General features: G+C 48.2%; 1 protein-coding gene across 13 annotated transcripts in view; it reads right to left on the reverse strand.

The window, feature by feature from the left end:
- The window catches only part of LOC140392940 (serine/threonine-protein phosphatase 6 regulatory ankyrin repeat subunit C-like), a 361,058-nt gene that overhangs the window by 320,106 nt on the left and 25,226 nt on the right, over positions 1–15,726 (reverse strand). The window lies entirely within an intron of this gene.

Genomic DNA, 15,726 nt, shown 5'->3' on the forward strand with positions numbered 1-15,726 from the left:
CGAGGGGGTGCTGGCGAGCGCACGAGAGGGGTGCTGGCGAGCGCGAGTGCACGAGAGGGGTGCTGGCGAGCGCAAGTGAGAGAGAGGAGTGCTCTGTAAGTGGGTGATGGAGGGAGAGGGAGCGGCGTGGAAGAGGTTGGAGATGGCGTCCTGCAAAGGAACGAGCCTGGGGGCGCTGGTGACGGCACCGCTGCCGATCTCGCCAACAAAGTACATCACAAGCCCGGTGGTGGCGGCAACGCTAAAGATCTGGGGGCAGTAGAGACGATACAGGGGTGCGACGGGAGCCTCGGTGTGGTCCCCGATCAGAGAAAACCATCGGTTTGTCCCAGGAAGGATGGACGGGGGGTTTCACAGCTGGCATCGGGCAGGGATTAGAAGAATGGGGGACCTGTTCATTGACGGGACGTTTGCGAGCTTAGGGGCGCTGGAGAAGTTTGGGCTACCCCCGGGAAACACTTTCAGGTATATGCAAGTGAGGGCGTTTGTGAGGCGGCAGGGGAGGGAATTTCCACGACTCCCGGCACAGGGGATTCAAGATAGGGTGATTTCGGGTGATTTCGGGTGTATGGGTCGGAGAGGGCAAGGTGTCGGCGATATACCAGGAGATGAAAGAGGGGGAGGCTTTGGTAGAGGAGCTGAAGGGTAAATGGGAGGAGGAGTTGGGGGAGGAGATTGAGGAGGGGCTATGGGCTGATGCCCTAAGTAGGATTAATTCCTCTTCCTCGCGTGCCAGGCTTAGCTAGATACAATTTAAGGTGGTTCATAGAGCACATATGACGGGTGCAAGGCTGAGTAGGTTCTTTGGGGTGGAGAACAGATGTGGGAGGTGCTCAGGATGTCCGACGAACCATGTCCATATGTTTTGCTCATGCCCGGCACTGGAGGGGTTCTGGACGGGAGATGCGGGAACAGTATCTAAGGTGGTGAAAGTCCGGGTCAAGCCAAGCTGGGGGCTAGCACTATTTGGAGTAGTGGACGAGCCGGGAGTGCAGGAGGCGAAAGAGGCCAGCATTCTGGCCTTTGCGACCCTAGTAGCCCGGCGAATGATCTTGCTAATGTGGAAGGAGGCGAAGCCCCTCAGCGTGGAGGCCTGGATAAATGATATGGCAGGGTTTATCAAGTTGGAGAGGATAAAGTTTGCCTTGAGAGGGTCTGCGCAGGGGTTCTACAGGCGGTGGCAACCGTTCCTAGACCATCTCGCGGAGCGTTAGATGAAGGTCGGACAGCAGCAGCAGCCCAGGGGGAGAGGGGGAGGGGGGGGGGGGGGGAGGGGGGCATTTGGGGGGCATTTGAGCAAGAAAACACATGAATGATCCGGAAACTGACATGTACGGGAAGAATCCAATGTACAAAGTTCTGTGTCGTATTGACTTGCCATGTTCATGTCTTGCCACGCGAGTTCTCTTTCTTTTCTTTGTTAAGGGGGGGGGGTTTGTTTGCAAAGTGGAAAATATTTTTGAAAAATTCTTAATAAAAACATTTTTTTTTTTTTTTAAATCCCTATTTCTATATTCAAATTCCTCTCGCTATGAAGGCCAACATATCATTTGCCCTCTTTACTGCCTGTTGTACCCGTGCCCATACTTTCAGCGACTGATGCACGAGAACACCAAGGTCTCGTTGTATTTCCACCTCTCAATTTATGTTTACGGTACTATATAAATACAAGCCATTGGTGGTCGTGATCATGATTCATTCAAACAAACAGGGGGAAATAGTGCATTTGAGGTACAATGCTTTCAGCAGGAACCAAGCAGGGTGGTCTTAAGTTTGAAGCTGAACTGAAGAACTTTCTGGGACAACCAAGACTTAAAACAGGCAGTTGGATTGTCAAGTGCGCTGGAAGAAAGATACCATGAGGGTATATATTAAAGCTGGGTTTTTCAAATTCAGGGTCACAACCTGCACGTGTCGGGAGGGTCGTGGAGCGATTGTTGTGCCGTTACTGATCACAGGAAAAAGTGCCCAATGGCTGCAACCAGCTTTTAAGAATGCCGGCCACAGACAGTCCGATAGGCAGCGGCGTTTGAGGGGGCGGGGTGAGAGGTTGGGCTGCGTGCGTGTGTTGAGGGGGGGATTGGGGGGGGGGGGGGGGGGGGGGGGGGGGGAGAGAGAAGAGAGAGCTGACGGGCAGCCAGATGGGCGCACGATGCTAATGGTGGTGGCCCAAACTTGGAGCTCCGCTCTGGTGCTCACCCTCTATACGCTTGTCAGCTTGTCCCCCGCCACGGATCGGCAGTATGTGACCTGCGACTCTGTGGTCAAGCTGCTCAGTGGCTGACACAACGTGAAGTACAGGTTTGGAAGTGGTCAGTCTGTGACTGGAGTGGATGCATCTGACGACAGTAACAGCTACTGGACAGAGAGAGAAGCCAGGCCAGATTTGTCAGCGAGGAATACCGATCAAATGAGGCCAATCAATATGGCTGACACATGTCAACACCGGAAGAAACCTGTTCAGTCATCACTTTGTGTCAACACTCTCTGGAAAGGAAGTAAGTGCTTTTCGTGAGACTGGAGAAGGACATGACTTGGATATTTGGATAGTGCAATGCAGTGGAATCGCAGTAGCACAGTGGTTAGCACTGTTGCTCCACAGTGCCAAGGTCCCAGGTTTGAGTACCGGCTTGGGTCACAGTCTGTGCGTAGTCTGCATGTTCTCCGTGTCTGCGTGGGTTTCCTCCAGGTTCGCCAGTTTCCTCCAACAAGTCCCGAAAGACGTGCTATTAGGCAATTTGGACATTTTGAATTCTCAGTGTACCCGATCAGGCGCTGGAATGTGGCGACTAGGGGCTTTTGAAATGAAATGAAATGAAATGAATGAAAATCGCTTGTCACAAGTAGGCTTCAAATGAAGTTACTGTGAAAAGCCCCTAGTAGCCACGTTCCGGCGCCTGTTCGGGGAGGCTGGTACGGGAACACCCGGGAACTTTCAGCGACTGATGCACGAGGACACCAAGGTCTCGTTGTATTTCCACCTCTCAATTTATGTTTACGGTACTATATAAATACAAGCCATTGGTGGTCGTGATCATGATTCATTCAAACAAACAGGAAGGAAATAGTACATTTGAGGTACAATGCTTTCAGCAGGAACCAAGCAGGGTGGTCTTAAGTTTGAAGTTGAACTGAAGAACTTTCTGGGACAACCAAGACTTAAAACAGGCAGTTGGATTTTCAAGTGCGCTGAAAGAAAGATACCATGAGGGTATATATTAAAGCTGGGTTTTTCAAATTCAGGGTCACTTTTCACAGTAACTTCACTGCAGTGTTAATGTAAGCCTACTTGTGACAATAAAGATTATTATTAATATTGTGACGTGTGTGTGTTTGATAAATTACTTCATCCCATTTAAAATCATCAGACACAATTCAACTAATTGGAACAAAATCCCAGGGCAAGCGCGTTTAGCCATTATAAGGGGCCTCAGCGGGAAATGCACAGCCGAGACCACACATAGCCCTGTTTTGTACACAGAGGAGCTCCACTTGACACCCCCGCCTCCCAACAACACCCACGCAGGGCATCTCTGGCCCTATTGCGCACGTGCAGAAAATAGGAGCTTGGCACCTTGGCAACCTGCCACCCCAGCGGTGCCCATGCCAGCTAGCAGTGTCACCTGGGCACCTTGGCAGTGCCAGGCTAGCACCAGCAGTTCCAGGGCACCACCCTGCCCAAAGTGCATGCAGCAAGGGGGCTCTGATCCCCTGGGAGACTGAGTGCCATTCCATCTGGTCCCCATTTGGGGAGACTAGTACCAAACGGCGTTCGCTGGAGGTCCCCGAGGTGAAGGGGATAAATGCCAAAGCTTCAGGTGCCTTGGGAATCTGCACATTAAAGTGAGACAAACTGTCTCGCTTTAATATGCAAATTTGCCAAAATGTGATCCCACCCACAATATGCGGGATTTACATCACGTCTTGCGGGATCATGTTACATCTCGTGAGGCGTTGCGAACCAGGTAGATCCTGGGAGCGGGGTCTCCCGGCTTTTATCGGCCACGCTGCGACTAGATGAGCTGTTTTTCAGGCGCAGCGTGGCCATTGGATCGCGCCCATAGTTTGTGAAATAAAAACAAGACTGCACTTTTTTCTATCCTTGTTTAAATTGGTTTTAAAATGGAAATATATTTAAAACAAAGTTTGTGTGTAAATGTAAGGATACGCATGTTCAACTGAAATTGCTTTAATTTTCAGTAGTAAAATGTCATAAACTTGGAAAAATAAGTTATTGGAAATTCAGATATTGGAAATAGAGTTTCAAAGTAAAAAGAAAAGAATGCTGCCCGCAACTGGCCTTTAAATACAAACAATGGGGTCTTTCCACCAGAAGTGACAGCAGAGAGGTCACGTGCCCAGCACGTACACTACGTCACGCGTCCTGAACACCCATGCTTTGGGCGCGACATCAGAGGAGAAAATCCTCCATTTTGTAGCTGCCAGCAAGCGAGCAACAGGACTGCAAAGAACTGAAAATAGATTATTTTGTAATAGGGAAGAGAGAGCCAGAGACACAACAGGCCAGAATCTCACAACTGAATATGCTGGAGAGAGCTGATCCGGGAAGTCCACAGTAGGACAAAGCAGTACTAGTGTTAGTTCTGTACCAAGTTCCAGGGCCTCTCAACCCATTAAGAAACTGAAATCAGGAACAAAGCAATATAAAGATGATTTCTCGAAGTATAGCTTTAATTGTGCCAAGGCAAAATCAGGGTGCAAAGCCCATGTGTGTTGTACTGGCATGTAAAAGGTTAAAACTCTCAAAACTTCAAAGGCATGTGAAGACGAGTTAGAGGACAAACCTCTTGATTTTTTTTCCAAAGGATGCATCGAGAACTTAAATGGTCAGCTGAAGTCCTTAACAAGAATGTTAGACTGAATGACAAAGCAAGTGAGATTGTGAGGATCAAGCAGACTCATATGTTACATTAAAGGTAAGCAATAATGGTGGGTCACGACGGTCGGCCAGCATAGGTCGCAAAGGTCAGCCGGCGTGGGTCGCAAAGGCCTTCAGGATACATGCCGGCCGGTTGGCAAAAGTGGGTCCTGGGAAAAAATGTTTGAAAAACACTGTATTAAAGCATGGAGACAAATTAAAATTTGGTTGGAAAAGACTGGGAAGAAAGCATCTACCACTTGCAAGCTCACATGATCTGCAAATCCTCTGAGCATCATATCAAAGCAGTTCCCCAAAGAAAAGTTCTATATTTTTTGGCTTGACTTACACCAAGATATTCTTCTTTTTTTTTTTAAAATATTTGTATTGGCATTTTCCAATTTTTAAAATTTCATAATTAGACATATAAAACACCTAATATTTACAGAATAAGATGTACCCCTTTCATCAACCCTCCGCATTTCCTTGCTCCCCTTTCTCCCTCCACAACCACCCACCCCCATCCCCCTGTAGATCGTCAGGCTCCATCCTGGCCCCTTCTTCCGCCTTGGGTGTGGTATTGTTATATCTTTCCTTCATTTTGTGATTTTAGCTGTTACCCCTATGGCTTCGCTGGGGGAGGGGGGGTCCCTGCCGCCTTCTCTCCCCCCCCCCCCCCCCCCAAGCTCTTTTCCCATGTCTCTTCCTGATATTTCCCTGGGTCCTTCCTTGCACCACCACTGTTCTGTGCGATCTTGTCTGCCCTCATTGATTCGCCCCTCCCTTTCTTCCTAATACTATTGGTTTTGAACATGTCTTGGGACAGGCGGATGAATAGTCTCCACGCTTTGTGGAAGTCCTCGCCTGACCCTGAGATGGTGTATTTGATCTTCTCCAGGTGGAGAAATTCGGACATGTCTGCCAGCCAGTCTGCAGCTGTGGATGGTGCTGACCGCCAGCCAAGCAGGATTCTCTGGTGTGTGATTAAGGAAACAAAGGCATCGGCCCTCTTCCCCATTTGTAGTTCTGCCTGGTCCAACACCCCGATGATTGCCACTCTTGGGCACAGCTCCACCCTCACTCACACAACTTTGGATATCGCCTCAAAAAAGGCTCTCCAGAACCGGAAAAGACTGGGGCAGGCCCAGAACATGTGGGTGTGGTTGGTCAGTCCTCCCTGGAACGTATATCCTCCACCTCTGGGAAGAGGTTTATTCAGGCTCTGGTTCGGTGCTCTCTAAGCACCACTTTAAACTGCATGAGGCTTAGTCTTGTGCAGGAGGAGGTGGAGTTGGCCATGCTCCGTGCTTCGTTCCAGAGTCCCCACCTTACTTCCGCCCCAAGCTCGTCCTCCCATTTCTGTCTTGCCCTAATGGTGTTCTTGCCCTTTCTAAAGTTACATGTCCCCACAGTTCCCCTTCTCCCTACCGTCCACATCCAGCAATGTGTATCTCGGGACCCAAGGCTACCTTGCAGAAAAGGTTTTCGATTTGTAAGTGCCGGAGCCCCTGTCCATTCGGTAGTTCCAGTCCTTCCGTTAGTTCATCTAGAATTGTGATTCTGTCCCCCATGTCAAAGTCCCTAACCACGAGCGTCCCCCCATCCTGTCTCCACTTCTTAAAGGTGGTGTCTAGCATGGCTGGCGGGAAGTTGTGGTTCCCGCAGATGGGGGCCTTGGTGGACATCTCGGTTAAGCCTAAGTGTTGTCTCATCTGTTTCCATGCTTTCAATGTGGCTACCACCACTGAGCTGGACGAGTATTTTGTTGGGCGGGGCTGCCATGGCAAGGGCTTGGAGGGTCGTTCCCTTTCAGGAAGGCTCTTCTAGCCTCACCCATTCCATGACTTACTAGGATGTTCTGAATGTCACTAACTACCAATAAACATTTTCTGCAATGATCACATTACTTTTCCTGAGTGGCCAAAACTCAAAAATGGGCCAGTCGGCTCTGCAAAAGAAAAAAGTTTAAAAACAGCTGGCGTGTAACAACAGGTTGAAAATCATGTATACAAATTTCACAAAATGAAAGACGATTTATAGACAAACAAGTATTGAATTAAAGCATAATAGTATAGATTCTATCATTTTAGAAGAATAGTGCTTTCTTCTGGTTCTTAGAGGCTGCATTCAGCATCAGTTTCGTTCAAAGTCAGCAATGAACCACAAGGCTCAACAACAGGAAGTTTCTGCATCTTTCTTGCTTGCAAAGCTTCATTCAATTCCGTAACCATTTCCTCCTCTTCTAGAGATGTTCATAAGGGAAACAGAATCCTGCAGCAAATCACGTTTACTGTTAGCTAAGTCTTGTGCGTAATTTTATCTCTACATTGCAGGAAGTGTCGTATGTAATTGCCAAGTACTTGCTTTCAGGCTGCAACTTAAGCTACAAAATTCACAAAGTAGAATACGAAAATATAATTTTTGTTTCCAGATTTCTGAAGAACTATTTGTCAGAGATGCAATTAGAAATGGCGAGAGGAGATGGCGCCCTGTAGGGGAACTAATCTAAAAGCACTGGCGACAGCGACGGCGCCGTTACCGTTCTCCCCGAAAAAATACACCACAAACCCAGTGGTGGTGGCAACTCTGAAAATTTGGGGGCAGTGGAGACGACATAAGGGAGTGACGGGTGCCTCAGTGTGGTCCCCGATAAGGAACAACCTTAGGTTCGTCCCGGGAAGGATAGATGGGGGATTTAAATCTTGGCAGCGAGCAGGAATTGCGAAATTGAAGGACTTCTTCTTAGACGGGACGTTCGCGAGTCTGGGAGCACTGACAGAAAAGTATGGGTTGCCACCTGGGAATGCATTTCGCTATATGCAAGTGAGGGCATTTGTGAGGCAACAGGTGAGGGAATTTCCGCAGCTCCCGGCGCAAGAGATCCAGGACAGAGTGATTTCGGGGGCATGGATGGGTGATGGCAGGGTGTCAGATATATACAGGGAAATGAGAGACGAGGGGGAGACGATGGTAGAGGAGCTGAAGGGAAAATGGGAGGAGGAGCTGGGGGAAGAGATTGAGGGGGGGCTGTGGGCAGATGCCCCAAGTAGGGTAAACTCTTCGTCCTCGTGTGCCAGACTTAGCCTGATACAATTCAAGGTTCTACACAGGGCACATATGACTGGAGCAAGGCGGAGTAGATTTTTTGGAGCGGAGGATAGGTGCGGGAGATGCGCGGGAAGCCCGGCGAACCACACCCACATGTTTTGGTTCTGTCCGGTATTGCATGGGTTCTGGGTGGGTGTGGCAAAAGTGATTTCAAAGGTGGTGGGGGTTCGGGTTGAACCAGGCTGGGGGTTGGCTATATTTGGGGTTGCAGATGAGCCAGGAGTGCAGGAGGCGAGAGAGGCCGATGTTTTGGCCTTTGCGTCCCTAATAGCCCGGCGAAGGATTCTACTTATGTGGAAAGAAGCTAAGCCACCGGGTGTGGAGGCCTGGATCAATGACATGGCAGGGTTCATAAAATTGGAACGGATAAAGTACGCACTAAGAGGTTCGGCTCAAGGGTTCACCAGGCGGTGGCAACCGTTCCTCGACCATCTCGCAGAGCGATAAGGGAAAATAGGAAAGGTAGCAGCAGCAACCCGGGGGGGGGGGGGGTGCTAATTTGGGTCCTCAGGGGTTTTGTGTGTGTGTTTATATATTAGTTATTTATATTAGATGTTACGAAGTTACTATTTTAGTTACTATTTCTGTTGTTTCTTATTTTGTTGTTGGCAGTTGCCGTTAGTTAGCTTATTATTTATTTTAAAAAACGATCAATGTATATATTATTACAAATCTGTAAAATGGGAGATTTTTGTTTGATCGAAAAACTTTAATAAAATATATTTATAAAAAGAAATGGCGAGGGGAGGGAATGGGGAAACTTTAACCACTGAAGCTTTCTACTCCGCATTTATCCTGAACAGAGGACTCCCAGAGACCAGTGGGTCATTGAACAATTATGCCAATGTACTGTAGAGTTCATGAAAAAGTTCACTACGTAAGTGGGGCATTGGCACTTTGGCAAAGCAACTAAAATATGAGGACCTTCAAACATTCCTGAGCCAGTATTTGATGCCCTATGATAAAGGCTTGAAGCTATTAAACTGGAGAAAATGGGAAAAGGAATGAATTAAATAATCAGATCTGTTTGGGTTTATGCCTACAAAATATCCTTAAAAAGATAACAGAGAAAAATCCAAGATGAATCAGTATTCACGCCACAGAATTCTAAAACATGCCATGGGACTTAGATTAAGAAACATACCAAGTCCAGCAAGCATTGGAACAGGAAATTTATTATGCCCAAATCACATTAATTTCTAGCAGATCTTTGAACCTCAATTTTTAGAATATAGTTGGAGATTCAGAGGAAATGTCTATCAAGCAATATAATGGGCCATGTGCAATTACATTTTCACACTGCGTACCTAACATCCAGTAGTGAATGAGCAGATATTTCCACCAATTAAATATTGGGAAGGGTGCATTCATCGACTTTGGTCACCCCTCCAAACTCATTTTCCAGTTGCTGACTCTGTGTTTGAGACTAAACGAGGCGGTTTGCAACCTTGGACCCGGAGATGAGTTTTCGAACTCGGGCCCACACCACCTCTGTAATATCACCCAACTTTACCCTGCCTCAACTCATCTGCTGCTAAATCGGTCATTCATGCCTTTGTTATCTAAATTGGACGACTTCAACAGGATACACTTCTGTTATTTCCACATCTGGCAGAGAGAGGGCATAGAGTCTCAATGGAAAAATTAAAACCAACTATACCTACTAGTGAGCACCAGTTGTCAACCCAGCTACGCTCTTGCCAGAGGCCTCAGATGTTTGATCCTGATTGCTTACAATTGGTTGAAGCCACCACAACCTCTCGACCTGATTTATCCATTAGAAAATCCGGACATGATCTTTTTCACCGATGGGTCATCACATCGACTAAATGTTCTGTCCCTCCTGGCTGACTATGCAATAGTAACTCCATTCGAAGTACTGGAAGCTTTTGATCTGCCTTTGGAAACGTCTGCTCAAGCGGCCGGGTTGTTTGCCTTTACTAGAGCATATATTCTAGCTAAAAGCAAAACGGTCAATATTTATACTGTTTCTCGATATGCTTTCGGGGTAGTACATGATTTTGGCCAATTATGGAAAAACAGGGGATTCATAACTCCCTCCAGCCAAACTATTAAACATGCTAAATTGGTTATAAATTTACTAGATGCTGTTCAGCTGTCCAGCAATAAGCCGTTTTAAAGTGCGAAGCACATACTTCTGCAGACAATGAAGTCTCCTGCGGTAATAGATTTGCTGATAAAATTGCAAAAGAAGTGGCTCGTAGACAACAGCCACAACTGCAAGCTGCTGCAGTTGAACTTCCGTCCGCCATAATAGAACCACAGTTAAAACAGGCCCAGGAGCATTACTCTTGGCTAAAAGCGGTTTGCTATCAAAACTAACATCAAATCTGGAACCACCCACATAACTGAGTAGTATGCCCCAGAAGTCAGTTCTTGCCACTGTCGCCTTGCCGATGGGCAGGCTCACGTGGGCAAAGGAGGGATGGCACACGCCTAATGTCAACAATGGTATGCACCAGGTATTACGGTAACAATTGAAAAAGTAGCCCGCACATATATGATTTGTCAAAAGAATAATCGGGGTAAAACACCCGCTGTCTTTGATCATCTCCCACAGCCTGAAATGCCTTTTGAAAATTTGCAGATAGATTTTGTACACATGCCAATGGCTAAAGAATTCAAATATATGCTGGTGATAGTGGACATGTTTTCACACTGGGTAGAGGCATTTCGAACCAAAAGAGATGATGCTAGAACAGTGGTAAATATTCTGTTAAAAGAAATAATACCTAGGTTTGGAATACCAATGGGTATTAACAGTGACAGAGGAACTAATTTCACTAGCAAATTGACAAAAGCACTAACAGAAACCATGGGATTTGATTGGAAATTGCACATACCATATCAGCCACAATCCTCAGGAATGGTGGAAAGGGCGAATGGAATAATTAAAACAGCAGTAACAAAAGTGTGTGAACAAAATGGGCTGCTATGGCCAGATGCCATACCCATAGTAATGTATGCCCCGAGAAATCAGAAAAATCGCAACTAGGTCTTAACCCCATATGAGATATTAATGGGACGTCCCATGACAACCGGAACAAAACCCCCAATGACTCCAGCAGCAGTAGCCTTAATATGGACAGATGAGGCATCCCTAAAATATGCCCAAGCGAGGACTTCCGGTTGCGGCTATGCAGAGCTAAGTCGCACGTTCGGCAGCTCCCGCTAGAAACGGACTTTTGGGCTCTTTTTAGAGCCCGTAACGGCGCTTGCTCGACATTTCCCGGTGTGGGAAGGAGATAGCAACATGCCCCCAATAGTGTATGGCTTGGACCAGGAGTGGGGCTACCAAAAAAGTGGCAGTGAAGGAAAAGAAAGTGCGAGGGAGGAAGACCAAGATGGCGGCGGTGGAGACCAGGCAGCGTGGATGCAGTGGGCGCAGGAGTTTCTTCAGCGCTGCTTCAGGGAGCTGAGAGCGGATCTGCTGGAGCCGATGAAGGATTCAATCGATAAGCTGCTGGAGACCCAGATGGCCCAAGGGGCAGCAATCCGGGAGGTCCGACAAAAGGTCTCTGAGAACGAAGATGAGATCCTAGGCCTAGCGATGAAGGTGGAGGCACATGAGGCGCTCCATAAAAAATGGCAGGAGAGGTTCGAGGAGATGGAGAACCAGGCGAGGCGGAACAATCTGCGGATCCTGGGCCTCCCGGAGGGATCGGACGTGGGGGCCTACGTGGTCACCATGCTGAATTCGCTGATGGGAGCGGGGTCCGTCCAGGGACGGACGGACGGACGGACGGACGGACGGACGGACGCACGCACGCACACACGCACGCACACACACGACTCTCTTGTCAATCAAAATTCTATCTAGCCAAAGCTTGAATAAATTTAATGGCCCAGCATCCACTGCCTTCTGAGAAAGAGAATGCCCATGCTAATAGGTGGCACGGTAGCACAGTGGTTAGCACTGTCGCTTCACAGCTCCAGGGTCCCAGGTTCGATTCCTGGCTTGGGTCACTGTCTGTGCGGAGTCTGTACGTTCTCCCTGTGTCTGCATGGGTTTCCTCCGGGTGCTCCAGTTTTCTCCCATAGTCCAAAGATGTGCGAGTTAGGTGGATTGGCCATGCTAAATTGCTCTTAAAGTCCAAAAAGGTTAGGTGGGGTTCCTGGGTTACGGGGATAGGGTGGAGGTGTGAGCTTAGTTAGGGTGCTCTTTCCAAGGGCCGTTGCAGACTTGATGGGCCGATTGGCCTCCTTCTGCACTGTAAATTCTATGATCTAATAATCTCCATCTTAAATGGGAGACCTCTTATTTTTTAACTGTGCGCCCGAGTTTTAGTCTCCCCACAAGAGGATACAACCTCCTGGCATCCACCCTATTAAGTCTCCACAAGATTGTGTGTTTCAATAAGATCACCCCTCATTATTTTAAACTCCAATGATGCAGGCACAATCTATTCAACTTTCCTTCATAAGATAAACCCTTCGTCCTAGGAATGTTTCACATGAACCTTTTCTGAATTGCAAGGCAATCGTTGGTCTTGAACTTGGCTGGCTGTTCCTGCTGCAATTGGTTTGGCACAGGCCTGATCCAAAAGAGACAGAACACATGGCTGTGCTCTCTTTTATCCCTCTGGGATTTTGCGCTCTTTGGGGCGGTCCTTAACCTTGGACCCAATAGTTCGACAGAGCTCTGATCACAGTCTTCGATTTCGGCCAATAAAGGGGTGGGTGCATTGGTAGCTGGGGGGGTCCTTAGCGGTCATTGACCATGGCAGTTGGGCTTTCTGAGTAAAGGGAGTGGCGCCGATCAGTCTGTGGCTGTACCGGTTGCTTGATTCGAGTTCTATTATCCTGGGAAAATAGGCCATTCAAATGCAAACGAGCGGGGGTTTCGATCAGGTCTGGTTACCTGTGTTTCAGATACACATAGGGTTTGTATCTGTCTGAGTCCTGGGTTGGCCATAATTCCCATGGTCCGTTGCAGGTGGCCATCTTAGATGGCTACATCCCGTCCTCTTGATCCTGAATGCGAAGCGTGGTGGATCATACTATCGATCCCTGTTCATCCTTGGTGGACCGGTCACCCTTGGTCAAGGCAAGGTTCTACTCTACTCTATCTTATGGTTTGGGACATTTACCTAATATTTCATTAATATATCCATAAATTAATTCATCTCTAAGTTACTATAATTCAGGTCACTATAAAACATTTAATTTATCCGCACAGTTGATCTCTAGCTAACACTATCTAAGCTACTCTCATGCTGCTGGTGAATAGCAAAGAACTTATGTACAGTACAAAATTTAAAACAGCAGCCTCACATTTCTACTTAATCCTAATAAAGTAAAGAGGTACATGGTTTATTCTTAGCAGCGATTGGGACATGAATTTAATTTTGTTGAATTCCAAAGGGGGCTGGGACTGTATATATCGGGGAGCGGGAGGCTTTTGCTCGCCATTTATGGAGTTGAAGTGTCTTAATGACACTGCAGATTATTGCAATTACTAGAAGGGCCTCTACTATGTATGAAAGGGGGTTCCATTTGGCAATGTTTTCGCACCAAGTGGGGGTTTTGATGTCTGTCTTTATGTGTGGTGTAGTGTCCAGGCTGGTGCTGGCCTGTTGTGTGGTAGTGTTCGGGGCTGGTGTGGGGTTTGGAACAAGACTCTGTTTTACGCGCAGTTGCAGAAGTCCAGCGATGATCCAAACACATGTCAGCAGTCTTTGCTTCATCCTGTGTTTTCTGTTTTCCGGGTAATCCTGTGGGTGCAAGCAGAGTATCTGTTATTATCTTTGGTTAATATCTTGTTTAATTAGTCTTTCTCTCCTTACTCCAATTACCCGTTATGATTGTCACCATGTGCGACTCCCTCATTTTCTTTTTTTTAAATACCATTTTGGAGAGATAAGAAATGCAAATTTTTAAGTACAGAGACTCTCACAGCTTGTGGTCGATGTGGGGAGTGGGCGGACAATTTCTCCAACCAGTCTTTTCTTTACTTGCAACCAGTGGTGGTTGAGGCTTATCTTAACCAGCCGAATTTCAGGGCGGCCAGTTTTATAGAGTTTCGTCACAGGGTTCAGAGGTACTTCGCGTGTAGCAGCATGTCAACCAATTGTGTCATATGTGTAAATAGCAGGTGGGGAGCGACCAGGGGGTCATGGAAGGTAAAGGAAAGAAGGGGTGAGCGTGTAGAAGTGGCAAAATGCATTCTTTAAACCACAACCAAAGGAAGAGCAGAGAAGGTGAAACGAAGGCCTGCCAAAGACCGTGCAGAGTGTAGAGAACCATTCCAGAGCGTATGAAGTGACGGGAACATGAGGTGTGTATGGGCCGCTGCAGGATAAGAATGGGTGGAATCCCCGGGTAGGACGGGGGTTAGTGTCATTACTCCACTGCCCGAGCTTAATTGACCGGATGCACTTGGGGTCCTCAGGTAGGGCGGGGATCAGTGCCGTTGCTCCCTACCTGGGTGACCTGGATGAGCGGTAAGAGTTTGTAGTCGTGTGGAAACTTGTCATAAAGACTGGGAGAACAGTGATCTGTTTCTCAACAAACCTGTGCCTTGAACTGTCATAGGGCATCGTACCCTCGAATCAGAAGAGTAATTGTGTGTCGGGCAACATGAATTAAACCCATGAACCTCCGGTTGCGGTTATGCCTAGGTAGGTTGCACATTCGGCAGCTCCCGCCGAGAACGGACTTTTGGGCTCACTAGAGGGGCCCCAACGGCAATTGTTCAACGGCTTCCAGTGTGGGAAGGTGACAGCAAGGTCCCCCCGACAGTATATGGACTGGACCAGGAGTGGAGCGGTGAAAAAAGTGATCTTGGAGCAGCGGAAAGTGAGAGGGAGAAAAAGCAAGATGGCGGCGGGTGGAGACCAAGCAGCATGGGCACTGTGGTCGCAGGAGCAGCAGGGGTTTCTCAGACGCTGCTTTGAGGAGCTGAAAACCGAAATGCTAGCGCCAATGAAGGCTGCGATTGAGAAACAAGTGGAGACTCAGAAGGCCCAGGGGGCGGAGATACGGGAAGTGCGGCAAAAAGCCTCGGAGAACGAGGATGAGATTTTGGGCCTGGCGGTGAAGGTGGAGGCACACGAGGCGCTGCACAAGAGGTGGGCGGAAAGATTTGAGGACCTGGAGAATAGGTCGAGGAGGAAGAATCTTCGGATTCTGGGTCTCCCTGAAGGAATTGAGGGGTTCGATACTGGGACATATGTGAGCACGATGCTCAATTCGCTGATGGGTGCGGGAGCCTTCCCGAGCCCCCTGGAGCTCGATGGGCCTCACCGGGTCCTGGCGAGGAGACCCAAGGCCAACGAGCCGCCAAGGGCTGTAGTGGTGAGGTTTCACCGCCTCATGGACAGAGTGTGTGTTTTGCGATGGGCCAAGAAAGAGCGGAGCAGCAGGTGGGAGAACACGGAGATCCGAATTTACCAGGACTGGAATGCGGAGGTGGCCAAGAAGAGAGCTGGCTTTAACCGGGCTAAGGCGGTGCTACATCGGAAGGGGGTGAAGTTCGGTATGCTGCAGCCAGCGCGATTGTGGGTCACATTCCAAGACCAGCACCACTATTTTCAAATGCCCGAGGAGGCTTGGAGCTTCATACAGGCAGAAAAGTTGGACTCAAATTGAGAGACTGGGGTTATGGGGGGGATGTCTGCTGTGTATATAGTTGGTTGGGTGCTGGATAGGGATGGGTGGAGGGATTTGATGGAGAGGCTGTGGGAGAGTGTTGGCGCCGGTGGTGGAGGGAGGGGAGG

Source organism: Scyliorhinus torazame, chromosome 2, assembly GCF_047496885.1.
Source record: "Scyliorhinus torazame isolate Kashiwa2021f chromosome 2, sScyTor2.1, whole genome shotgun sequence".
NCBI classification, from domain to species: Eukaryota; Metazoa; Chordata; class Chondrichthyes; order Carcharhiniformes; family Scyliorhinidae; genus Scyliorhinus; species Scyliorhinus torazame.